This window comes from Mirounga angustirostris, unplaced genomic scaffold (assembly GCF_029215605.1).
Source record: "Mirounga angustirostris isolate CCGP_5_RB_7025 unplaced genomic scaffold, mMirAng1.0.hap1 SCAF_3, whole genome shotgun sequence".
NCBI classification, from domain to species: Eukaryota; Metazoa; Chordata; class Mammalia; order Carnivora; family Phocidae; genus Mirounga; species Mirounga angustirostris.
Window position 1 is genome coordinate 92,638,434 of NW_026991711.1, and position 27,161 is coordinate 92,665,594.

Here is a 27,161-nt window from a genome sequence, read left to right on the forward strand (position 1 = left end):
AACTAATAACTTAGAATTATATTGACGAAAAAAGATGTTTATGATGTATTGCATTCAAAAAAGGTATATTGAAACACATGAAATACTTTTAAATCTATGAGTTCATAATGATATTAAAACAAAAAAGAAAAAAAAACTCATGGTTCACTTTGGGGTAATGCGGAGGAAACAACCCATTATTTTGAAAACTGGTACTCCCAAGGAAAAGAATCAAGCATTTATCTTGCCCTTCCTGTGCTAACGATGCCTATGGGTAACCAAATGGTTGGTGAGGGGAATTTATCTTTACAGAAGTATTTTAGCTGATAAACAAAGAAAGATTAGATGTGGGTTGACCTGAGCTTAGAGAAAGAGGTTGTAGAGCTCTTTATATGTAGAGTATTTATTATTTATTATAATAAAAAAATATTAGTTTGCTGGGGCTGCCCCGAAAAAGGACCACAGACTGGCTGGCTTAAAGAACAGGAATTTATTTTCTCGTGGTCCTGGAGGCTGGAAGTAAGATAAAGATGTCAGCCATCTTTTCCTTGTGTCTTCACATGGTCATCCCTACGTGTGTTTCTGTATCTCTTCTAATTATAAGGTTCCCTAATGACCTCATTTCAACTTAACCACCTCTTATCTCAAAAAAAAATAAATAAATAAAAATAAAAATAAATAAATAAATACCTTATCTCTACATTCAGTCACATTCTGAGGGATTAGAGGGATTAGAACTTCACTGTATATATTGGTGGCAGGGGGTGGCGGGGGAGACACAATTCAGCCCATAACAATAGATCTAGAAAACATTATAAAAAGAGAGATACCAAAGATTATATGCCTCCTGACTGATGGGCGCAGTACCATTTACGAAGCAGAGTTGACTAATAAGGATAGAATCTGAATCTGATTAAGCTTTGAGACCTAACTAGCAATTTAGAGGAACATTATAAATGACACCATAGGAAAAAATTCAGCAAAATCCAGACTGAGAAACTCCATAGAATAGATGACCAAATTTCTTCAGCAAATGAACGGCAAGGAGGAAAAAAAAAAAAAGAGGAGAAATCTACGGATTTTAAAGATTTAAGAAGCATATCAAGCAAAGGAAGCAATTGCGAGTCCACCTTGATCTTGATTCAAGATCATCATTGTAAGACTACCAGAGAAATTTTAACAGAGACTGGATAGTTGAGGATTTTAAGATATTGTTAATTATTGAGGTATGATAAGGGTATGGTCACTTCTTAAAGGTCAATATCTTATAAAGATATATACTTGAATATTTACTGATTAAATGTTTTGATGGCTAGGATTGGCTTCAGAATCATCTGGGGTGGGAGTAAATTGAAGTGCAGATAAAACAAGATTAGCCATGAATGGATATTCAGCCTATTATCCAGTCCATTTTAGTATATGTTTGAAATGTTTCATAATAAAAAGATTTTTTAAGTGGGGGGAGGGAAACAGGTTAGAGCACATATAGTACAATTCATCATGGAAACTGTAGAGAGGACACACTACATGCATGTGCACAAGCTTAGGAAGAAGATCGAACAGTAACACACTAAACCTTCTAGAGGCGCTCCCTGGGTGGCAGAATTATAAGTGATTTCATTGTTTTTACTCCCTTCCTCATTGTGTACAATTTTTTTAAATTTTATTTTATCATGTTATGTTACTCACCATACATTACTTCATTAGTTTTTGATGTAGTGATCCATGATTCATTGTTTGCATATAACACCCAGTGCCCTATGCAGAACGTGCCCTCCTTAATATCCATCACCAGGCTAACCCAGTCTCCCACCCCCCTCCCCTCTAGAACCCTCAGTTTGTTTTTCAGAGTCCATCGTCTCTCATGGTTCATCTCCCCCTCCGATTTACCCCTCTTCGTTTTTCCCTTCTTATTATCTTCTTTTTTTTTAACATATAATGTATTATTTGTTTCAGAGGTACAGGTCTGTGATTCATCAGTCTTACACAATTCATTGTGTACAATGTTTAATGAGTATTTATTATTTTTACCATCAGGAAAAACAAGCTACTTTCATTTTTTTATATCTTTGAATAAATAAAAGTTCTGCTGCCTTAAGTCCCTCCTGTGGGCAGCAATTCTAGAGTTAAGCTGATGAATGAAAGCCTATTGCTCGACTAATCCTTCTTGTTACCGGAGTTTGCAGGCTATTAAGGTGCATTACCCTATGGGGTAATATAACATCTGAGATCATGTCAAACCCACATTCAAATGGTGAAAATGGCATGTTTCATAGGCATGCCATAAAGAGTATAATTGGACCCATTAAATATGATGCATGTGAATTCCAAGGGTTACTGAATAAATAATGTTATTTAACAAAGTGAAATTGGAATGTGAATTGACTGAAATTAGAGTGCATTTCCCTTCCAAAAATTCCATCCCTTTCTTCACAGAGTGAACTGACTGGAGCACTCCAGCCCAGCCCTTTCCTAGCGCAACTGATGAATCATGGGTGGGCAGGGAAGACTTGGCCTTGGCAACACCTCCCCACGCACTGCCCCCTGCCCATGTGTGTCAGGAAGCTTCACTGAAGGGTTGGTTCACTGTATTAGAAAAACTCAGTTCAGGGGTGCCTGGGTGGCTCAGTCGTTGAGTGTTTGCCTTCAGCTCAGGTCATGATCCCAGGGTCCTGGGATCGAGCCCCGCATCGGGCTCCCTGCTCCATGGGAAGCCTGCTTCTCCCTCGCCCACTCCCCCTGCTTGTGTTCCTTCTCTCGCTGTGTTTCTCTCTGTCAAATAAATAAATAAAATCTTTAAAAAAAAAAAAAAAGAAAAACTCAGTTCAGTCTACATCCTGTGTTTCTCTTTGGGCTATCATCACATCATTTGCCCTCCTTAATGCCATCGCCCAGTTACCCCATATCCCCCCACCCACCACCCCTCCAGCAACCCTCAATTTGTTTCCTATAATTAAGAGTGTCTTACGGTTTGTCTCCCTCTCTGATTTCGTTTTATTTTATTTTCCCTCTCTTCCCCTATGACCCTCTATTTTGTTTCTTAAATTCCGTCCACATATGAGTGAAATCATATGATAATTGTCTTTCTCTGATTGACTTATTTCACTTAGCATAACACCCTCTAGTTCCATCCACATGGTTGTAAATGGTAAGATTTCTCTTTTTTGATGGCTGAGTACTATTCCATTGTGTATATATATATCACATCTTCCTTATCCATTCATCTGTCAATGGACATCTGGGCTTTTTCCATAGTTTGGCTGTTGTGGACATGGCTGCTATAAACATTGGGGTGCAGGTGCCCCTTTGGATCACAATTTAACTCAACTGTAACTCTGTCTACCGGGAGATAGTGTCAGATCCCAGAGGTGAAGGACTGAATCCCACAACACTGCCCGCCCCCCATTTCAGATGCCAGCTGCAAGCCCGGGCCATCATCTGTGCTTCTGACTAAGCAGCTCTAGATCAGAGGGTCCAACAACCCCATCCTCAGGTTGGATTAATTTGCTAGAGCAGCTCACAGAACTCAGGGAAATGCTTACTGACATTCTTCACTTCCATACACACCTACTTTACTCTTCAGGAATGGCCACTCCAACTAGGAGCCAATGGTAGCCATGGAAACTCCCCTTGCTGCTCCACCACCACTTCTTGGAATACCTCCCAAATATATGATGTCTCAGATACCCAAACCCAGGAGCAGAGCCAGCCCAGGAAGAGTCTTCAAGTGAATTAGAATAAGTCCCCTTCTCTGAGCCAATACAGCCCTGGGTGAGTAGACAATACCTGTAAGATAATCAGAAAATGGCACCTCCTCCTCTATGCAGGCTCAGTCCCATGCCAGGGTGCAGAGCCAGGCAAGCAGAGCCCCACTGTGCGGCTTGGCGGATGTCCTTGTGCACAACCATATGCAAAGCTCCAGTCCAAACCCCTGACCACCTGCTCTGTGGCCGGCTTCCCACTTTGGCCCAGGGCTGCTTTGACAGTGGAAGATGGCAGTAGAAGTAGACATGGTGACTAGTCGACCCCTGAAGTTCCTCCTCCTCACTTCCCCACCACGAGCTCCAGCCCTGGTCCCACCAGCAAAAGGAGGCCACATTCCCCATTCACAACAGGCTCAGAACCTCAGCCCAACCTAAGTTTGGGGATTCCTGGGACCTGCAGATGGCACCTCCTTTGGCACTTTATCCCACATGCCTTTGTCATCCCTTACAAGGCTAACCAGGCAAATGATTTTTATGTCCCCAGAGGCACTCAGGACAGAACTTCTTAGTTACCTGAATCCTAACTGTTGCTGTAGAAAATCCCCCAGAGAGACTGCTGGGGCAATCAAGAAGAACAGGGGCAATTGTGGTCCCCACTCCCGAGGCTCTCTGCCCCAGTGGGAGCTGTAGAAGCTTTTCCAGAAAGGGCTATCTGTGCAAAACTAACATCCCACTGCTACCCAAGTGGTAACTCCCATTCAGTAGAATGTCCATGTGAGCTCAGACTGAAGAACCTGGCTCAATACTGATTTTTTTAAGAGAATGAAAGTGTACCAACACCATTCTGGGAAAAATGCAGATTCAGAGAGGGAAAAGTAATGACCAGTTTCCTCTTTGTCTCCCCTAATTCCTTTCATTCTGTTCATGAACAGCTCATGGTTGACCTCCACTCCACTGATACCACATCTGAGGATCAAGAATGAGGGTGATGTGCTGGGCCTGGGTGGCTCAGTCAGTTAAGTATCCAACTCTTGATTTCAGCCCAGGTCATGATCTCAGGGCCATGAGATGGAGCCCCATGCTGGGGTCCATGGTGTGAGTGGAGCCTGCTTAAGATTCTCTCTCTCTCTCACTCTGCTCCTCACCTGTTTGCACAAACTCTCTCTCTCTTTCTCTAAAAATAAATGAATATTTTTTACAAAAAGGATGAGGGTAATGCATTTCATCTTGGACATGTTTGTAAATCAGACTTATCAACAGACAACAAACTCCACCAGAAGTTTGGGGTGATTTCAAAGACAGCTTTGGAAAGACCTTCCAGCTAAACACAGCTTCCTCCCATGCCTTCACAGGGCCACCATTATTGTTTTATTCCTTTGGCCTAATTCTTAGCCCTTTTTAAAAATGCCACCACTTCTGGGAGCAGGGATGTAAGGAGCTCTTGGTATTACACAGTACAGGGCAGAACTTAAGGGAATGGACTCTAGAGCCAGGCTTAGGGATTCAGATCCTGGCTCTGCCACTCACTGGTGTGTGACCTTGGGAAGGTTATTTATCCTCCTCTTGAGTCCATTTTCTCATTTGTGGAATGAAAGTCATCATAGTACTTTCCTCACAGGCTTGCTGGAAGTATTAACTGAAGTGATATTTAAACTGGTTAGCATAGTGACTGACGTGGAGAAAGCAATCAACAAATGTTATCATCATTAGTCTTTAATACTCAAGTATAAACTAGTCTATCAGTTTTGTTTCTTAGGGGATGACAGAAATTGAAACATGGCTGGTTTTAAATTAACTGACCAAAGAGTCAGTGATTCCAGCATCTCCCAGTTGTCACCTTGCCTTTTGTCTACTGTCACCCTCTCTCAGGCTGATGTCACTTTCCCTCCCTGCAAGATCAGCCATCCTCACTGCAATGCCATCCTCCTATTCCTTAGGGGCCCAGGTCCCTCCCACACATAAGGTGAAGCAGCTTTGCCTGGTGCAAAGTTTAGCCAAGGGCCTGCCTTTGGCTTTGACTAGAAACTGCGGAGGGTTGTTTAAAAACCAAGTCCAGGGCACTTTGCTGAGGGCAAGGTGAACATGGCTGAGATCCTGTCCCTCTCCAGTGGCTGTAAATTTGATTTAATCAAAAAAGCATGGGTTAAGGATTTAATGGAAGCCCATCTCCAGCTTGGAAAGAAGAAGAGTAAAAAGAGAGCGGTTATTGACATTTTTACTGCCTAGCAGGAGATGCATGTCTGGCCCAAGTGCGTGAATCAGGGAATCCATCAGCATTGGAAAATGGATGAGGCGCCAATCAATCTCTATCCCACTAAAGTGGAGCTGGGCTGCACCACCCGTCAATCTGTGCACCAGACGAGCACCAGCTCAGCTCCCAGACTTCCAGAGCTAGTAAGGGCACAGCTGGGCTAGAATTTGTATGAAAATCTATGAGAGGGATTTATTCTCTCCCCTCTCTGATATGGTCAGCCTTCGAGATCTGAATCTCCCTAGTATACAGGTGAGTGGGTGTTACTCTGCAAATTACCTGAAGGTAACAGGAGGTCCCCTCCCCCACCCCAATTCCGAAATACCTCCTCTAACAGTAGAGTCATTGCTTTGAGTTATTTACAGGCAGGCTACCTTCCTATTCTTTTAAACTTTATAAATATTCTGGAGTGATAATGAAATAAAAATATATCAGATATTAATGGCAGAAGCTGAATTGGTTTATGTAGTTTCGTCTCCCTTTGGGGGGAGCCAAAAGCTTGTTGCTGGAGGAGGGATTTGGTATTGGGTGGGACATCAAAGATGGCCCCAGAACAACAAAGGCTTATGCTCCCCCTCCACAGAATCAAATTCTTACTAAGGAGCCAGCCCGCAACTACATTTCCCAGCTCCCTTTGCATTTGGATGGATCTCCATGTCTTGCCAAAGGAACGTAGGTGAAGTAATATAGGTCACTTCCAAACTGACAGGGTTAAGCATTATGTGTGTGATTCTCCACACAGTTCCCTCCATCTGCCAACCAGGCGATACCAGTCTTGCCTTATGGTAGCCCAGGTGGCAAAACCATCAGATGGAAGTAGCTTGGGTCCTGGAGTCACCTTCAGAAGAGAACCACCTGACTCAGAATGGACTATGATGGTGATTTGAGAGTGGTTTGTACAGAGGTTACTTTGTATGGACTTCAAGGGAGGGACATTAACAGAGAAAACTGTCTCACAGAGGGGACTGTGGGGAATGAGGGCGATGGGCCCTTTAGGGGAAGGAGAAACATGCATTCATGCTGTGGTCAAGAATTCCCAGACAGGGGCGCCTGGGTGACTCAATCGGTTAAGCATCTATCTGCCTTCAGCTCAGGTCATGATCCTGGGGTCCTGGGATTGAGCCCCACATTTGGGCTCCCTGCTCAGCGAGGAGTCCGCTCCTCCCTCTCTCTCTCTGCCCTCTGCCCCTCCCCCCCACTCCTGCTCTCACTCTCTCTCTCTCTCTCAAATAAATAAAATCTTTAAAAGAAAATTCCCAGACAGGAACCCCTCCAGTTAAGTCACATGGGGTCACCTGACAAGCGGAAGGAACAGGAATCTAATGCTCCAAACAGGAGTTGTTTTGTCAGAAGAAACTGAGTGATGGGTTGTTTTAAATTTTTATTTTGGTTTTTATTTGACTTTCACCAGGCCTAAACACCATTCCAAATAAGATGCAGTTTAACCCTGAGCTTCTCCACATACTTGGAAATCAAACTCCAAAAGAAAGCTCTCCAAAATCCTTACACGTGCTAATGCATTCATGTCAGTAATTTTGGAACCTCCAAACTGAGATTTAGACCAGCTGATAATGTGAGGTAAAGTGAGGAAGGTTATTGAGAAAATACAATATTTTACCTGTTAGTCTCCTGCCCCTGGTGTCTGTCATATGGTACATTTCCTTTGTGCCCAAGACTATTCTACGAACCTGGTTTATATCAGTAAATGTCTGTTGAATAATAAATGAGATACCATTCAAAACCATTTATCTTCTCAATCAGTTAAAATATCTCCTAAGTGGCTTCTACACAAGCAAGATTCCCCCAGCCTCCTTTCTCTATAAATGGGTTTGGGAGGGGGGCCGGTGGGTAGGGTGTGGAAAGTGGAAACCATCTCAAACAAAACTCTCCATCATAGTTAATGATTGGCCCAGATATGAAGCAACCCATTCATCCCCCTCACAATTTCTGCTGGGAGCTTCCTTAGGATGACATCAACAGGTGAATTAACTTGGTTCTTTCTCTGATTAAGGCTTTTCAAAGTCCCCATTGTTAGTCTCTAACACCCTCAATGAAGTCCTAAAACACACACACACACAGAGTGGGATAGATAGTATTGAACACTCTAACAATCACTTTCTGAGAGGCAAACAACAGAAAACAACTCCAGCTAAATTAAGCAGAAAAGGAATTTATTTGCAGTGCAGTGGCTAGAATCACAAAATCAATGGAAGTTTGGAGAATCAGGGTCAGAAGAGAAGGAAGAACTAAGAGAAATAAGGCATTGAGAAGATCACACCCTGAGAACAGTCTTCTTAACACACCATCACTGACGTCACTGTCCCTGGACTCTTGTCATATCAGCCACTGAGAATCATCTCTGCACATCCTATGCAGCTGTCACCAAAGTTTTAAAGTCTTACGACAGGAACATCCAATTGACTCAGGCTGTGTCACATGTCTGCACCCTAGCTGCCAGGAAGCTGGGACAGGTGGTACTGCTCCCCTTCATCTTTTCAAGTGGGTTGTCTGGAGATGAATATGTCAAAAATAATATGTCCAGGGGTTCCTGGGTGGCTCGGTGAGTTAGGTGTCTGACTCTTGATTTCGGCTCAGATCATGATCTCAGGGTTGTGGGATCGAATCCCACATTAGGCTCCATGCTCAACTGGGGAGTCTGCTGGAGATTCTCTCTCTCTCTTTCTCTCCCTCTGCCCCTCCCCCCGCTTGCATGTGCTTTTGCTCTCTCTCTCTAAAGTAAATAAATAAATCTTAAAAAAATATATGTCCATTGCAGTCCATCACTTTGTCTCCCCACATTTCCTCACACTAGGAACATAATACAACTATCCTTTAAAATACTGAAAGTACAGGGGCGCCTGGGTGGCTCAGTCTTTAAGCACCTGCCTTCGGCTCAGGTCATGTTCCCAGAGTTCTGGGATTGAGTCCCACATTGGGCTCTCTGCTCAGTGGGGAGTCTGCTTCTCTCTCTGCCTGCCACTCCCCCTGCTTGTGCTATCTCTCTCTCTCTCTCTCTCTCTCTCTCTCTCTGTCAAATAAATAAATAAAATCTTTAAAAATAAAAAAATAAATAAAAACACTGAAAGTACTTTCAATTCACACCAAGGTGAGGCATCCATATTATACAAGTTACTCTATCTAGCTCAAAATCTATGATCTCCCTCTTGAGGAGCATATGCAGTGCTGCCCCTAATCCCAGAAACCAGGTCCCTTGTGGATTCCACTCTAGTCCTCCTCTGGCTGTGCCCCTCCCCATGGGGTGAGATCTCTCATAAGGTTACAGTAATCAACAGCTCTGGTTTTATCTGAAGGTTCAACTGGGTGGGGGGTTGGGGGAGGGTGGATCTGCTTCCCAGCTCACTTACATTGTTATTGACAGGCTTCAACCCTTTATGATATGGGCCTATAGAGTGACTCACAATATGTCAACTTGATTCTCCTAGGGATCTGAGAAAGAGAGAGAGAGAGCCCCAAGATGGAAGCCACAGTGTTTTTATGAACCTCATCTCAGAAGTGATATTGTGTCTGCTATAGTCTATTCACTGGAAGGACTTCCCTAGATCCAGCCCAACACAAGGGGGAGGGGATTACACGGGGATGTAAATATCAGGGGGCTGGTATTGGGGAAATTCTAGCACAACTTCCTTAGCGGGGTCAGGTATATTCTCAAATCAGGATGGTCTCTGTATAGGCTATAAAACAGCAAATGTCCATGACAAGTATCTGGGTAAATTCAGTACCCAAAGATTAAGGAAACCAAAATAGACCCTGAAAAAATAAGCTAATAGGTCATAGTGCAATCTAAGAAGTTCTCCATCTCGTTCTTGTTTTGTTTCTGTGGGCATTTGTGTAGGTCTGGCCATTTGTGTGTGCAGCTAGACAGTACCCACATGGTGTGATTTGACAGACACAAAGAAATCTGCCTCCTGGGACTGAGGAAGCCTCTACCCCCAGCTCCCAGGCTTTTACTCCCTTTTTCTCACACTTTGTGCTTTCCAATATCGGGAAAGTGTTCTTTGAGCATAAAGTTCTTGACTTAAGGCAAACACCTCTGAGTCTGTTAACACAGGAGAGTTTTCTCAGTCATTAGTACCTTGGAATGGATTTGGTGGCTCAGAGCATTTGTAGAATATATTTTGACTGTGAAAGAAAAGTAGGAAAGAATAGTGGGAAGATCTCTAGGGATGATCATGACATGGTGATTATAACCAAGGGAAGAGAAGAAACGTTGAGAAGAGGTAAATGAAAGCCATCCTTCATTTTCTTCATCATTCTGCCTACAATTTTGAGTCTTCAACAAACAATCATATTGTACTTATGTATAATGCCTGCCTTACCTGGCACTTCATTCTTACGATGACCTAGTGAAGTAGGTATCATTTCCACTATTTAATAGAGGAGGTGAAGTGACTTGCCCAAGGTCACACAGCTATTTTGCTACTTTGCAGCAGGGTCAGAATTACAAGCAAAGGATGTGGATTCTAATAGCAATGCTCTTTCTACTGCAATATCTTCTGATCTAAGAAAGGGGGAGTGGCAAAGTTGAAGCGGGTGGGGGTAACAGAGGGGGTTTTCCAGAATGATCACTAAGGGAAGACTCATTCGTGACAAGGACAACATCACTCCTTGTGACACTGAGAGCACAAGTAAAGCAAATCCCTGCTTGAGGGGAAGGCAAACAGCTTTGTATGTATTGAGGATTTTTTAATCCAACCTCAAACATTGAAGCTTTGATTAGACGGAAACAAATGAATGAACAAACAAACAAAAAACAGACTCTTAAATACAGAGAACAAACTGGTAATTGCCCCGGGGGGGTGGGGGGGTGAAATACATAAGGGGGATTAAGTGGCACCAACTTCCAGTTATAAAACAAATAAGTCACAGGGATGAAAAGTACAGCATAGGGAATAAAGCCAATAATATGGTAATAACGTTGTGTGGTGACAGATGGTGAGTACACTTACCGTGGTGAGCACTGAGTAATGTATAGAACTGTCAAATCACTATGTTGTACACCTGAAGCTAATATAACATTGTATGTTAATTACTCCTCAATTAAAAAAAGGTTTTTAGAACAGTAGGAGGAACATTTGGGAAGGGGCAGTTTAAGTTGAAGGGGAAGCCATACAGTTTTGGTCCTAACGCATGCAGGCTCTGGCATGGAGCTCTGGAATATTAGGACTTCTAGAAGACAAGTTTCCATCCCAGAAGCATTTTAGAGCCTAAAGCCACTTCATCATTTTCAATGGCCCATCCAGACACAACCAAGGATAAGGTTGATACGAGGCTAAGCCAGGAGACTTAGATGACTCATTAAATTCTTGTTTTTATCTTCTCTTCCAAACCTGAGAATGAGGGGCCAAAAATCAGTTGCTGAAGAAGAAGTGTGAGCACACTTTTTCTGTGAAGGGCCAGGTAGTAAACATTTTAGACTTTGTGGGTCAGTCTATGTCACAATTATTCAACTCTACCATCCTGGGGCAAAAGCAGCGATGGGCCATCAGTAAACGACTAGGCGTGGCCAGGGTTGACCCTGCACTTGCAGGACCCAGAGAGTGAGCATCTTCTGAATTCTGGCTCCGTGGGTGCCTTGCTTCTCTTACCTAATCCCAGTCCTGGGCGTGGCTATGTTGCAATGAAATTTTACTTACAAAAACAGCAGGCATCCCAGGGCCAAAAGGTAGAAACAACCTAAATGTCTGTCACCTGAGGAATAGAGGGAAAAAATACGGCATATTCCTGGATTAGAATATTATCCAGCCGTAAGAATTGCTAAGTGAAAGAAGCCAGTCACAAAAGACCATATACTATATGATTCTATTCATGTGAATGGAATATCCGGAACAGAGAAATCTATAGGGACAGAAAATAAATTAATGGTTGCTTAGGGGAGAGGAGGAAAGTGGGGAGATGTTGGGGGGACAGTAATAGCTAAAGGGTACTGGTTTCTTTTTGACATGAGGAGAATTTTCTAAAATTGTGGTAATGAAGGCACATATCTGTGAATATACTAAAAACCACTGAATTGTACACTTGAAGTTGGTGAATTGCATTTATATGAATTGTATCTCAATAAACCTGTTTAAAAAAGAACAGTTGGCAGACCAGATTTGGCCCATGGGCCACAGTTCGCCAAGCCTGCTCCTGCATGCACTTGATTAAAAATTGATCTCCTTTCATCTTCACAGCAAACCTGTGAGGCAGGTATGATTTTGAAGGCTCAGAATGACTGGGTAACTTGCCCAGGGTCACTCAGCCAACAAGTGGAACACCAGAGTGCCTGCTGACTTCCGAGGGCACACCGTGTAGCATGTCACTCAGACCAAAGGGCTCACTTTTTTATCTCCTCCAGAGTGCAATGCAAAGGTTAGGGGTGCCAACCTCAAAAATCTGCATATAATTTTTGACTCCCCAAAAAACTTAACTACTAATAGCCTACTGTTGACCGGAAGCCTCACGGATAATATAAATGGCTGATTCACACGTTTTGTATGTTCTATGTGTTATATGCCGTATTCTTGCAATAAAGTAAGCTGGAGAAAGGAGAATATTATTTTAAAAATCGTAAGGAAGGGGAAATACATTTGCAGTTCTGTATATATTTATCATAAAGAATCCACATGTAAGTGGATCCTTATAGTTCAAACCCATGTTGTTCAAGGGTCAAGTATATATGCCCAGAGCCATGCCCTTGTTAAGGATGCAATAAACTGTTGGTTGGTTTGGTTTGTGTTTAGAGAAAACACACAGTGTGAGAGTTAAGAAGACTGACTCAGGGGGCGCCTGAGTGGCTCAGCCGGTTGAGTGTCCGACTTTTGATTTTGGCTCAGGTCATGATCTCAGGGTCCTGGGATCAAGCCCCACATTGGGCTCCACACTGGACGTGGAGCCTGCTTGAGATTCTCTCTCTCCCTTTCCCTCTGCCTTTCCCCCTCCCCCCTCACTCTCTCTTTCTCTCTCTCTCTCTCTCAAAGAAGAAGAATAAGAGGAAGACAACAAACTCTGGAGGAAGACTGACTAGAACCAAATCCCAGCTCAGGACTCCTGCACAACCCTGAACAAATTGCTTCCTCTTTCTGGGCCTCAGTTTTCTCATCTATAAAATGAGGACAAGAGCTCCTGTCTCTTAGGATTATTGTGAGAAATTAATGAACTGTTGATATAAAACATTTACAACAGTGAATCAGATCTGCTATCATTAGCTACAAGCTACGCTTCCCATGGGTGCTGATGCTCTCACAGGGAATACAATCTATCTTAATGATGGACAACAGAGGCTTCACAACAGCCCAGTGAGGAAAATCCAGGGAATAGAGGAGATGCTTGGCCCTAGGCAAATCACGCCACAAGCGAGTCTTGCTGTTCATCCAAACCGACAACACCCCCAAGCATCTGGTTCTGTGCACAGGACCTCTGGGGTCTGGGTACCCCCTCAGGGTAGCAGGCAGAGAAGGGTTACATAGGCGGACTGGGCCTGTGGACAGGGTCACGTACCAGGCTTTAGGCCCTCAGCACCACCCAGCTTCCACTGAGCTTATAATAGCAGATATGAAAATTTCATCAGCTTTTCTGCTTTACTCTTGTGAAATATTAAACATTAATAAATTATTAAGCTCAATGTAAAATACTACAAATGGTCATAGATTCCATCAAGAGGTGCTTGAGAAGCACGTTTGTTATAGGGCTCTTTCAGGCAAGGCAATCTACTCCAATAAGGGGCGCCTTCTTTCTTCTCCCATTATTTGTGCTCCTTGATAGGGAAATACCTATTCTGGGATTCGGGGGCTACAAGTAAGCACAGAGGGAAGCAGGAGTTCTGTCTATGTGGCTGCTTGCTTGACGCATTCAGGGATGACTGTGGGCAGGATCTGAAGTCTGTGTATGAGGGGACACTGATCGGGTGGGGCCCAAACTTGTGAGAAAAAGGTGTCCCCTGAGTGACCTTTTCTCTCAGCCCCAAAGCACAACACTCACCCTGGGCCTGAGTTGTGGCCGTAGGGGGGTCCAATGGCCTGGGGATGTACATTTGATGAATTGACAAGAAATAGCTGAGTCAAATCTGCTTCTCTAGGAGGCTGGGGCTATTCTCCAGAGACATCCCGGACTCAGGTGTGATGTGGGCGAGGCTGGAAGGAAGGTAAAGCCACCATCCTGCCCCACCTCCCTCACGCGGCCCATGCATGCCTACGCCCCCCGTCCGCCTTTCCCTGCTGGCTCCTGGCAGGACAAGCCACCGTGGAGGAGCAAGAGAGGTGGGGCAGAGAACCGCCCGTGGCTGCCAGGGGCCAGAAGGGCTGGGGGAGAAGGGCGTCTGGGGTGCCTTGGCGGGAAGCTCCGATGCTCCCCAGGGCTCTACGCACTGCTGGGCAGGGGAGAGACGCCTCTGCTGAGCCCACACAGTATGCAGAGGACCCCGGAATACTGGGGCCTGGAGCAATGAATAGGGGTTGGTTCCTTAGAAAAGGCTAGACAAGTGTCGAGGCGATGCTGGCTGCAGTGATAGCAACCTGGTCCTTTGGACAGAGCCTCTGGACACCGGTATTTGACATGGGAGCCTGAGCGCACCACACCCTGTGCTGTCCCCTCCCGTTCCTCCTCCGAGCACTCTCATGGTCAGGCCTGCTTCTCCCTGTCTGTCTCAACACCAGTATTCCAGGAAAGCCATCTGGAACTTGCAAAACCCCTCAAAGTAAGGAACGGCGGCATTCTCGAGCCAGTCCCAGCTTTAGAACCCCCTCCATTCAACCGAGTCACACGGCTGGGCTCCTGCCTTCAAGGGGTTCTGGGCTCTGCTTAGGCGCCGTCGGATGCACTATGGGGTGCACCTGCCCTCTCGCCTAGTCCCCCACTCCCCCTCCCCTAGGCAATGTTCAGGACCACTGACAAGGTGTTCCTGCCCCCAGCCTCCCCTGTTTCTCTCACCTGCTCACCTGCGAGGTCCTCAAGAGGGAGGCAACCCACCACCCAATGAAAAATTCAGCAGCAATATTCCTGAAAGAGACAGAGGTATAGAGTATGCCAGGGAGGGGCCCACGGACCCCCTCCTGCCCCTCCCCACCACAGATTGGCCCAGTTCTTATGCCCAACCTCGGGGATGCTGGGAGCCTATGTGGACCTTTGCACAAATCAAAAAAAGATTCTCTTTCTTCAGACACTTCATTTCCATGTATTGTAAAACTTATCATTTTCTGATATTTATTAAAATGGGACATTTTATTTCCACTTTCCAGAATTGTCATAGTGGATGTATAAATCTATGGTTTCTGTTATGTGAACGGTACTCTCTTTGATGTGGCATCCTTGAGCAATGCACAGCCTGCACAGCTGTACACAGAGGCCCTGCCCAGCCCAGCACTAGCCCTGCTAGTGCTAGAATTGTACCCTGAAGGCTGGCCCCTTCCCTCTCCTCCTAGTTGTTCACAGACCCACCCCTACATACACACAAATACACACAAAGATATAGGAGCCGACTGCCCACCTGGGTTCCAGAATCACCTGCTACTTGGATGTCTTCTTTGTGAAGCCAAACCAGCACTGGGGGTATCCTGACCCACCTTGCACATCAGAGAGTCCACATCCCGTCCACAGGTAAACCCCTGGAGGCCGATGTCCCCCCACCCCCGTCTTCTGTCCAACCTTCCTCCCCCAGGATGAATATAAGTCTCTCTGGAAGAATATAAGCCCCCAGCATCCCTCAGTGCTCTGTTCTAAGCCCCCTCCTTCAGTTGTGTACCTGACGCCCCAGGCTAGTGACTGGTTCCCTTTCCTGGTTCCCATGGCTCCCACACACCTCCACTGCTTCATTTACCCACTGGTGTCTCAATTTCTTGTTTCAGTTTGTTACACTCCACCAAAGGTGGTCTCCTTAAAGATGGGCCTTTCTTCCCTTCATCCTTGTGGCTTCAGGGTTACACCGAGCCCTACAGTGCTGGCCACAGGATGGATGACTTGCCCAACAACAACAAAGCTTATGTCATTCTGCACGTTCTTGGTGTCATGCACAGTGAGCTCAGGGCTAGGGAAGCAGGATACAAAAGGCAAGCTCTCGTCCTCAAACCCAGAGGAGGGGGGTGAGCCAAAAGACATGGCTCTGGAGACCACTTTAAACATAGCAATGTTTAAGAAGGAAGCTGCTTTGCTTTTAGGGCAAAGGATACTGCTTGTGTCTTATATTATACTGCTTCCTGAGAAAAAGGTCTTCCGAGGGCCATCAGTGCCCTCCTGATAACCAGGCCTCCCTGTTGCCTGATTTTCATATTCCTCTTGGCTTCACCTGCACAGAGGACGCAGGAAGGCATCCTTCCTTCCCCAGGGAGTAGAAGTAATGGATGCCCAATTCAATAGCTCTCACATTGTAAAGCACCAGCTAATAAAAAGCATTTATAGAAAATTCAGTGGAGAACTTTACATCCACACTCCCCCAATAAAAGCCTGATCATCTCCAAATGTTACATGCTCACGTGGGTCCAAGTGGCTGGCCGGGCCCAGCTCCAGACTCATACCAAAGCATCCAACCACTGTCAGATAGTATTCCACTGGCCTACCTCACTTCTCTACTCTCTGGCCTCGAGCTGTGCTCTGGCCTGGCCTCAGGGCTGGGTGTGGGCCTCTGCGTTTTCCCCCCAGCCTCCCTACAGAAGGTAATAATTCTCACCATTGCACAGAGCGCTCTTACTGCTCGAGGTCAGGGCCAGCCACACTGCCCTTGTCCTGTGCACCCCTGAGCTGAGCCCTGGCGTGCCTGTCTTTAATCTGCTCATCCTAGAAGTGAGTCCCATCAATGAGACAGAGAGCTGAAGCAATCTGCCCAGAGCCACACGGAGGCGGGCTCTGGACACCATGCTCTTCAGCACTGTGGTCTAATGCCAGTCACATTAGTAGATGGTTCTAATTTGTGTCTGACACTTTGGGGTATTTGCCCCAGGCTCTGCCATCTCCAGCCCTACCCGCCTGCTGGGTCCTGCAAAGAGAGGTGAGCATCCCAGAGCCCATCTGATCATTTCCCCGAGGTCCAAGAATCAAAGCATCCCAGCCAGAGAGCTAACTGTATCCACCCTGGGGTCAGCTCAAGGCAGGGATGACCTTGGGCTGTGCGCCCTCCAGAGGGCCCTAGCACCTTGGACCACTCAGGGGGAATGGGTGGGGAAAGCCCCAGGCCAGCTTGCCAGGTCTCCTGCCAGACACACCCAACAGCAGGGTGTGTTCATCCCCCAGGGGCAGAGAAGGCGTGGCCACCCTATCCCACTCCCACCACCCAAGTCTCCATTCCCACGGAGGACATTCAAGATGGGGGCGGTCACCCCATCCATCTCCCAGAAGGGGCTGGCACCAAGTGGAGGGAGGGCCAGTGGAAAACTCAAAGGGTGACATAAGGAAACTGAGGTTGGAAGGACTGCTTCTGATTTGCCCAAAGCCTCAGAATTACATAGAAGCCCAGTTAGGACTCAAAGTACGATTGACTGATGCCCAACAGATCCTCCTGTCCTTAAACCCTGCAGAATAAAACCCAGAATGTTTGCAGCCTGCTCTTCCAGGCACTGCAGCCTAGAGACAAGGCAAGCCACTCAGAGCTCCCACACGCTTGCCGTGACCTCTGTTCCTACCCTGCCTCTGCCCAGGACCTCTGCCCACTTGGCTTCAATGCCTCACACATCTCCACACCCAGGAAGCCATCCCCGAACCCTGAGGTGGCACAAACTGCCCCCTGGTCCATGTCCTCAATGCTCTAACACTCACCTGCGGTCTCCCTCAGACCCTGCATAGACACCTTCTCCAGCTCTGCCTTCTCACAAGACTGGGGCTCTTAGAGGGTAGGGCATATGGTTTCAGCATCTCCTGCTCCCGGTATGAGCGCTGGCACCCACATACCAAAGAAACACAGCCTCACACTTTGGATCTGGGAGTGGAAAGCCTTAGCATTCCGGGCCAGGCAGGCAGCTGAAAGGAATGGAAGGAAGGGTGGTGGACACAAGCAGCTGCCCCCTTCCCGTCTCTTTGTCTCCCCGAACCCCAGTCACCACCTCCTCAATTCTTCCCCACCCTAAAATGGCATTTCTGGATGATATCTTTCTGGTGAGTCCAAACTCTGACTGGTATAGGAAGAACCATTTCCCAGGGCAGCATGTTAGACCTACAGGAGTTGTGGTATCCACTGGGGGTTGCTTTTGCCCTGCGAGGACCCCTGGGAAGGGTGTCAGGAGGACCCTGGGCCAAGAGGAAGGGACTGGCTGGGACTGTGCAATGGAACAACAACAGGGGCTGTGTCTGGCTCTCCATCAGGCTGCAAGAGCCTGGGCGGAGAGGAAATTGTAATGTTGTTCAGCCACCAGAAGAGACAAGATGGCCTTGGGCCACCCTGGGAACCAAATCAGGACTATGGGGAAAGTTCCAGGGAGGCTGATTTGCTTGTCATAAGAAAAAACATTCCAGAAATCAGAACTTTCTAACTGGGCTCTAAAGATGTCAGCTCCAAGGGCACCTGGGTGGCTCAGTCAGTTAAGGGTCTGTCTTTGGCACAGGTCATGATCTCAAGGTCCTGAGATTGAGCCCCAGGTCAAGCTTCCTGCTTAGCAGGGGGCCTGTTTCTCCCTCTCCCTCTGCCACTCTCTCTCTCAAATAAATAAATAAAATCTTTAAAAAGGTGTCAGCGCCATGAGAGAAGGGACTGTCTTGGTCTTAGTGGCCACTCTATCCCCAGCTTGGAACAGCGACTAGCACACATACTCAGCGATGCCTGAACGAGTGGATGGGTGACCCATGGACACAATGAGCTCACCCTCAAAAGACACACATGGAACACCATCTGCCAAGCAGAGGGCCCCAGCTCTGGTGAGTGTTAAGTCAACGGTGGTTGGAAGCATCCCCTCCGAGAAGCATTCTCAGTCCGGGGAACACGATGACCCATTGGCACTGGCCAGTGAGCCTGTGGCCAACTGCTCACGAACGACACCTTGTCTTCTCCCTCTGTGAGCTCTGCAAGGCCTGGCCCAGTGCACATCCACAGCACAGGTACCATAACGTCTGGCCCCTGCCTTGTTCTAGTCCATACCCCACTAAGCTACTCAGGTCTAGTAGGGCTTGACTTTGAGATGATTTGTATATGTTTTGGAGGCAAATTACAGCTCCTACCTGTTTCTTGATCAAACCTGATGGTACCAAAATAGTGTAAGAAGTGGGGGCTTAGTCTATAATGTTATCTAACCACTGAAATCAAACCTTATAAGCAATTCCTGCCATATAAGCCCTATTCTTTAGGTCTAGGATCCTAATGTTTCAGCAGATCTTAGATGTCCAATCTCTACGTCTCTGAGGTTTTATTTTAAAGTTCACTGGTAACTGAAGTGAACAACCTTGGCACCCTTCCTGGGTACATGGCAGGAACCTCATTACCTGCTAGCTGATGAGCAATGTGGGGGAGAGACAACATACTCTATTTGGCATGGTGTTATCATGGGTGGCTGGGTGCCCATGAGCTCCCAAAGCCAATTTAAAGGCATAATCTATGGGGCGCCTGGGTGGCTCAGTCGTTAAGCATCTGCCTTCGGCTCAGGTCGTGATCCCAGGGTCCTGGGATCGAGCCCCGCATCGGGCTCCCTGCTCAGCGGGAAGCCTGCTTCTCCCTCTCCCACTCCCCCTGCTGTGTTCCCTCTCTCGCTGTGTCTCCCTCTTCAAATAAATAAATAAAATCTTAAAAAAAATAATAATAAAAAAATAAAAATAAAGGCATGATCTATAAAGCCAAGAGGATTATGCAGACGGTGGTCTGTCAGGGACCCTTAGACATCATCCAGTTCAATCCACAAAGAACAGGAAGCCTCCTGTTGGGAAGACAGACAGGCCCAGAGTGCACGTTGGTTGTACCACTTACCAGCTCCATAGTCTTGGTCAGGTTACTTCCCTTCCCCAACCTCAAGTTGCTCGTCAATTAATGGTGCTAATTCCTCACTACTCCGTGGGATGGTGTTAAGAATGTGTCTCTCGTAGACCAGATGCTCAAGGAGTGCTGGCTATTATTTTCCAGGTGAGGAAGCTGGCCAGCACCAGACCCAATGGAGCATGTGCACAGGATCGTGTCTTTTTCGGGGATAGGCCAGGTCCAGAGACTCCAGGGCGTCTCCTAAGTCCCGGCAATGGGGATCGGGGACCTGGGGCTCAGTGTCAGTCCCCTACTTCCCCTTAAGAACTGACAATTCCTCTAATCCAGCCCCTGCCCCTGCCCCCGCCCCTCCTCTCCTCTCTGCTTCTAGAAGGTCAGTGAGGTTTTCTGGCCTCGTGGGGTTCCTGGGGAGCTTGCTAGAGAGTCCCTTATCACAGCCTCAGCCCCAGTAGGTTAAGACGTTGATGAGGGTTTGATTTTTTTATTAGATGAGTCCAGTGGGGTGAGGAGAAATTCCAATTCCTCCAGCAGCCCCCTCAGAAGCATTTGCTTCATCAAGCCAACCACGATTAAGTAATTTACTTTTTTTCTTTAATCCACACTGGAGAGGCATTGTCTAAATCAGTGCCTTGTCCAATTAAAGAAAACACTTCTTGGCAATAGTTTCCGGCAGGGCTCTTATGAGGCGTAGAGGATCCTGACTTTGGGAGAGAGCACAGGTGACGGGGCTGACATTTCAATTAGCTTTATTTTACTTGGGGAATTTATGCCTTTCTCTGGCGTAATTACATCCTGAGCTTGCCTGCAAATCCTCCCACCCTTCAAAGTCACTCTCTGGCCTCACCTCCTCCTACGGGAAGCCTCCCCTGGCCCCTCACCCCCAGCCTCGATGACCCTACTTGTTACTCTGCTCTGAAGGCCTCTGATGGCAGTTTCTCATGCAGCCTCTGAAACCAGCAGGCTCTAGAACATACATCCATACAAGACTATGGGCAGGAGCAAAGTTCCTGTTTTCACGGAGTCTGCTGAGAAAAGTCACAAGCAGCAGCCAAGGCCGGAAAACACATCAGTTCCTGATGGATCTCCATGAGCAGACAGCAGAGGGGCCTGGTCTTCCCCAGCCTCAGCTCAGAACACACAGTGCCAGCGAGCCCACCCTTGGAGAGGCATGAGGAAGACTGTCAGGGAACAGGTGTGCCTTGGCCTCTGCCCGCTAGCAGGTGTGAGCTTAGGTTCAGGGGTTGGGCTGCCTCAGTTCAAATCCTACCCTTTCCTCTGCCCCTCTCCAAGAACCAATTTCTCAACCTCTTTTTTTTAAGATTTTATTTATTTATTTGAGATAGAGCAAGAACAAGAGTGAGAGAGAGAGAGAGAGCAGGGGGAGGGGCAGAGGAAGAGGGAGAAGCAGGCTCCCCACTGAGCAGGGAGCCCGATGCAGGGCTTGATCCCAGGACCCCGGGATCATAAACTGAGCCGAAGGCAGATGCTTAACCAACTAAGCCACCCAGGAGCCCCCAATTTCTCACCCTTTATAATAAAGACTAAAATAGCTCCCACATGGATGAAACTTAAAGGTATTAGGCTACATAAAATAAGCCAGTTACAAAGGGGAAAGACTGTATGATTCCATTTATGCCCAGAGTAGTCAAATTCATAGAGGCAGAAAGTAGAAGGGTGGTGACCAGGGGGTTGGGGAGGGCTGGGGAGTTGTTTAATGGATGCAGAGTTTCAGTTGAGAAGATGGAAAAGTTCTGGAGATGCATGGTGGTGATTGCACAACAATGTAAATGTACTACAACTAACCACTTGAAAATGGTTAAAATGGTAAATCTAATGTTATATGTATTTTATCACAATAAAAAATATACATAACTTCAATCCTGTAGGATGGATGTGAGGGTTCAATGACAGCATCTATGTAGGGTTTAGAATAGTGCCAGGTACTGCCACCATGCTGACCACATCCCAGCCATCCCAATGGTAACCCTTTCCCTCTTTGATCCTGGTGTTCTGCCCCTTGACTTGTTTTCCTGACCATGGCCTCGCCTCATAGGAAATCTTCTAAGAGTCTCAGGTCTCGCACGAAAAGATGCTCGGCGTCACTCATCATCAGAGAAACACAAATCAAAAACACAATGAGATACCCCCCCACACGTGTCAGAACGACTAGTATCAAAAAGACAAGAAATAACAAGTGTTGGCGAGGACGGGGAGAAAAGGGTGACTTGGTGCTCTGTTAGTGGGAATGCTAACTGGTGCAGCCACTATGGAAAATAGTATGAAGTTGTCTCAAAAAAACTAAAAATAGAATCACCATAGGATCCAGCAATTCCACTTCTGGGTATTTATCCAAAGAAAACAAAAACACTAATTTGAAAAGATATCTGCACCCTTATGCTTATTGCAGTATTATTTACAATAACCAAGATATGAAAACAACCTAAGTGTCCATCCATGGAGGGATGGATACAGAAGATGTGGTATATATACACAATGGAATATTACTCGGCCATTAAAAAAAGAATGAAATCTTGCCATTTGCAACAACATGAATGGACCTAGAAGGTATTATGCTAAGTGAAATAAATCAGGCAGAGAAAGACAAATACCATATGATTTCACTTATACTCAGAATCTAAAAAAAAAAAAAAAAACAGAACAAAACAACAACAACAAAAATAGAAACAGATTCATAAATACAGAGAACAAACACGGTTGCCAGAGGGGAGGTGGGTGGGGATTGGCAAAATAGGTGAAGGGGATTAAGAGGTACAAACTTCCAGTTATAAAATAAATAAGTCACAGGGATAAAACTTACAGCATAGGAAATAGAGTCAATAATATTGTAATGACTTTGTATGGTGACAGATGATAACTAGACTTATCATGGTGAGAGTGGCATGATGGATAGCCTTGTCAAATCACTATGTTGTACACCTTAAACTAATACAGCACTGTATGCCAACTATACTCCAATTAAAAATTTTTCTAAAGAGGGATGCCTTGGTGGCTCAGTTGGTTAAGTGGCTGCCTTCAGCTCGGGTCATGATCCCAGGGTCCTGGGATCGAGTTCCACATTGGGCTCCTTGCTCAGTGGAGAGCCTGCTTCTCCCTCTGCCTGTCGCTCCCCCTGCTTGTGTATTTTCTCTCTCTCTCTGACAAATAAATAAATAAAATCTTTAAAAAAATTTTTTCTAAAGAAAGAATCTCAGGTCTTGAGCCCTCTCCTCCCTCTGACTGATGGCTCAGTTCACAAAGGTGCCTTTGCCCATCATCCTCCATCCACTGTCTTTGCTTAGTACATTCACCCACACCATCCCACCAGGGTGAGCCTGGTTTCTGAAATAACTCCTCAGGTTCTGGCACCAAGGTCATTATCAACTATAATAAGCAGGATGAAAAAAGTGAGGCTCCGAGAAGAAAAATAACATGCCTAGATCCTCGTGGCTGACAAACGCAGAGCCAGGATTCAGTGCCAGTTCTCTCTAACCCCAAAGTCTAAATTCTTCCTACTAAGTGGCCAAAAGGAAAGAGTAAATAGTACCCAGTTCATCTCACTCAATGCTATACCTGCAACACCGTGAAGCGAGACTAGGCTGTTTTCTTAGCTGCTTCTCACTCCACTCTGCCAGCCACATCCATTCTCTGGCAACTGGAAAAAATGCAACTCAGTTTCTTTTCTCTGCTTTTCTTCACCACCACTATCCCCTGCCAATTCTAGAACACTCCTATTAATCCTTCAAAACCCAAATAAAGCATGACCTCCTTTGAGAAAACTTTACAGAATGCCCCATTCCTTAGGCTAGATTAGATATCCCTCCTCTGTTTCTAACCTCTTCTCTATCCTCCTACTTTTAACACTGCTTATAGTTGATGTCCGTTCCTCCACAAAGGATTCTCGGCTTCTTAAGGGCTGTGTCTTACTCATAAAATCCTGAAAACAGAGCTTTTTTATCTTGGGCTTTTTTTCCCAGTCTAGGGAAGCCAACTGTAGATAAATGGATCCCAAACACAAGTCTAGAAGGAACGAGGCAAGATTATAAACTGAGGGCCTTCCAGAACTTGAAGGTGGAACTTGAAGGGGCAATCAAGCCCAGATTTTGAGAATGAAATGTCTTGGATTGGTCAACATCATGGATTTCAAAAGCACTTAAAACACTGCAAACTCTATTCAACTCTTGTTTCAAGGATTATTTTCATCAGCTGGTCTTGTCTAAATTAACTAACCCCTCTCCCCTCCCCCACCAGCACCCAAGCTCCTCCCAGATAAAGGCCCTAGAGGTGGACTTGCTCCCCCCTCCGAGCTTCCCTGTCTGAAGCCCCAGGTGTGAGAATCACAGGCCCTCTGGACAACTCGAGCGTTTTGCGATATTTTTTCTTGAAGCAAAAGGAAAGGCGATGACATGCACAGCAGTGTTAATGCAACATTAAGATAAAAAATAAATTATTCATAAGTATGAAAATAACGTCAAGATGCTGCTAATGTTTTAGTTACAGATAGTAATATTCCTTTTCGCAGTCACCGAAAACGCTGTATTCCTGTGAGAGCATGGGCGTGGGTGCCGCCATCACGCTGTTTGTTCTCGCAGGGGAGAGGAGGCCGCAGGCTCTGGACCCCAAAGCCACAGAGATAGTTCCTCCATCTGCAGCTAATGCGGGCAAGTCCAACATTAAGTATTTTCTGTCTTGGTTGCATATTAGAGTCCCTTGGGAAGCTTTTTGTTTTGTTTTGTTTTTTAACCAAGGTCTAAGCCCCAGCCCCAGAGGTTCTCTTGTAATTGGGGTCATTTACTACATCATGCTGCCCACTGCCCATCCCGCCCTGCTGCTCACTCACCCGTGCTAACCATCCCCCTGGCTGGCCATCTCCACCACCACCACCATCATCCCTGCTGCTGTGTTCTGGGCCCTCATCCCTTTGCACAGGAATTACTGTGCCTGCCCAGGGCGCCTGGGTGGCTCTGTCAGTTAAGCATCTGCCTTCGGCTCAGGTCATGATCCCAGGGTCCTGGGATCGAGCCCCGCATCGCGCTCCCTGCTCAGTGGGGAGTCTGCTTCTCCCTCCGCCTCTTCCCGCCACCCCCGCCCCTGCTTGTGCTCTCTCTCTCTCTCTGTGTAAAATGAATAAATTTAAAAATCTAAAAAAAAAAAAGAAGGTATTACTGTGCCTGATCTTCCCCCACCCCCACCCCTGTGATCTTTCCTGCACACTAAAAGGGACCATTTAGCTGTTAAGGGGGGGACATAAGGACTGGACAAACGGGATGGGGTTGGAGGACAAAGGAACCTCCCTGTGGCCCCACGTAGCATGAGATCTGGCACCTGGATCTGGTCATTGCAGTTACTCAGTGATCAAAGCACCACCTGCTCTGGCCAGATCGTGCACTAGACACAGAGAAACAGAGAGAAAAGACTGTCTCTGTCATCAGGAACTCTGGGTCCAGGGGAGAAAACCAGCACATAAACAGAGCAGCTGTGCGTGTGGCCACTGCCCTCATGGAGGGCACCCAGGGCTGTGGGAGCCCAGAGGTGGCCCCTGGCCCAGCCTGTGGGGTCAGCAAGGGCTTCCAGAAGAGCTGATGTTCCTGGATGTATCACCTGAATTTATGGAGCACTCTCCCACGTTCTCTTCACCACTCTGAAGGACAGGCCCTGTTACAGACCCCATTTATGGATGGGGACACTGAGGCTTGGGAACACTGAGTAACTTGCCCAAGACCTTGGGTGTTCGCAGCCAAGCTCTCAGCAGCACCAATAGGAGTTAGACGAGCAGATCAGGTGAGAGGCGTTAGGGGTCACCGGTTCTCAATCAAGGGTCCCCACACCCTCATCATCTCAGGGATGATATCCTTCCCTTTCTGTGGCCCCAGAACCTTTGAGAGGTGTGTCATGCCCTCACAGGCCAGCCTCCATGGACACAGAGGCTGCATGCCTATCAACACCTATCCACAGACATTGCTGGGGGTGGTGATGAAGGAGGGTCTATTGCCCTGGTAGGGCCTGGGCCCAGCAGCTCTCAGAAGGTTCAGGTAAATCACCAAGAGGTGAAGTCTGCTAGTTTGGACAGGCCTGAGGGAAAGCACCTCACCTCCACCTAGTCCCTAGTGGAATAGGAGTGCAAGCCTCCATTAGGGCCTCACACTCCGGCCAGGGTCAGGCAGGAACCCCAACCCCTTCTCTGCAGGTGCACCTTTGCCCACCTTTGCCAGCTCCTGAGACTTGTCTATGGTTGGATAACATTGTGAGACGGTTGTGTATGGATGTTTTTTCTCCCTACCTGCCCCTTCCCAACCCGCCCACCCCCACCCCAGAGCAAGTAGCTGAGTCTACCCTTCATTGCCTCAGGAAAGATATACTACATGGCAGAAAACAGGGAAGCCAGTTTTCCTGGATTTCAGGTCCCGAAAGTCCAAACTCTTAGGACAGTGGTCCTCAAACCCGGTAGGGTATCAGAATCACCTAGAGGGCTGTTGAAACACAGCTTACTGGGCCCTGCCCCCACAGTCTCTGATCCCCGGGTCTGAGGTGGTGTCTGAGAACTTTCATTTCTAACAAGTGCCCAGGGGATGTTGATGCTGCTGGTCCAGGGGCCACACTTTGAGAGCCCCTGCCCTACCTCAATGCTCCTCACCTTAGCTGTATATTAGAGGCACCTGGGGAGTTTTCCAAACCTCCCATCCCTGGCATACCCCAGACATTCTGATCTCAGTGCTGCGCCAGAGCATGAGCACTGCAAAATTTTGGACACTCTCCTGGGGATGCCAGTGTGCAGCCAGCTCGGCTGGCCGGGGCGGGGAGGGGGGCGCGGCGGTGGTGGAGGTGGTTTCACAGCCTGGTCTGGGCGCTCTGCCTAGCCTCTCCTAGCTCACACAGGCCAGAGCCCCCACATCCCACCCCACTGCTTCAACCACACCCCATGCCCGCCTGGCTCTGCATTTCTTCCCCACATCCGCTGCCTGGAGGGCTCTGCCTCTATATCCCCGTCCTCCTCCCACTCCTCTGCACCCTAACCACAGTCCTCCCAGGGCCCTGTTCACACTCCATCCCTGCCTGCACACCCAGGTCTCCCTGCCGCCCCAGCCTGCAGGTCGAGGACGACTTCTCACATTCATTTCTGTGTTCCCATATCAGAGTGAGTCCTGAAATAATAATCCACTTTGACCACATCCAGAGGGCCAAATTCGGCCTCACACACCATGCAGTGAGAGAGAAAAGCAGCAATTTGGCCTTTCAGCGAGATGTGAAAAGAGTGATCTTCAAACACCCGAAGGACAACAGGAAGGAAGGGCAGGATAACTTCCCCGGGTCGCCTGGGGCGCGGCACTGAAGCTCCAAGTGGAGGTCATGA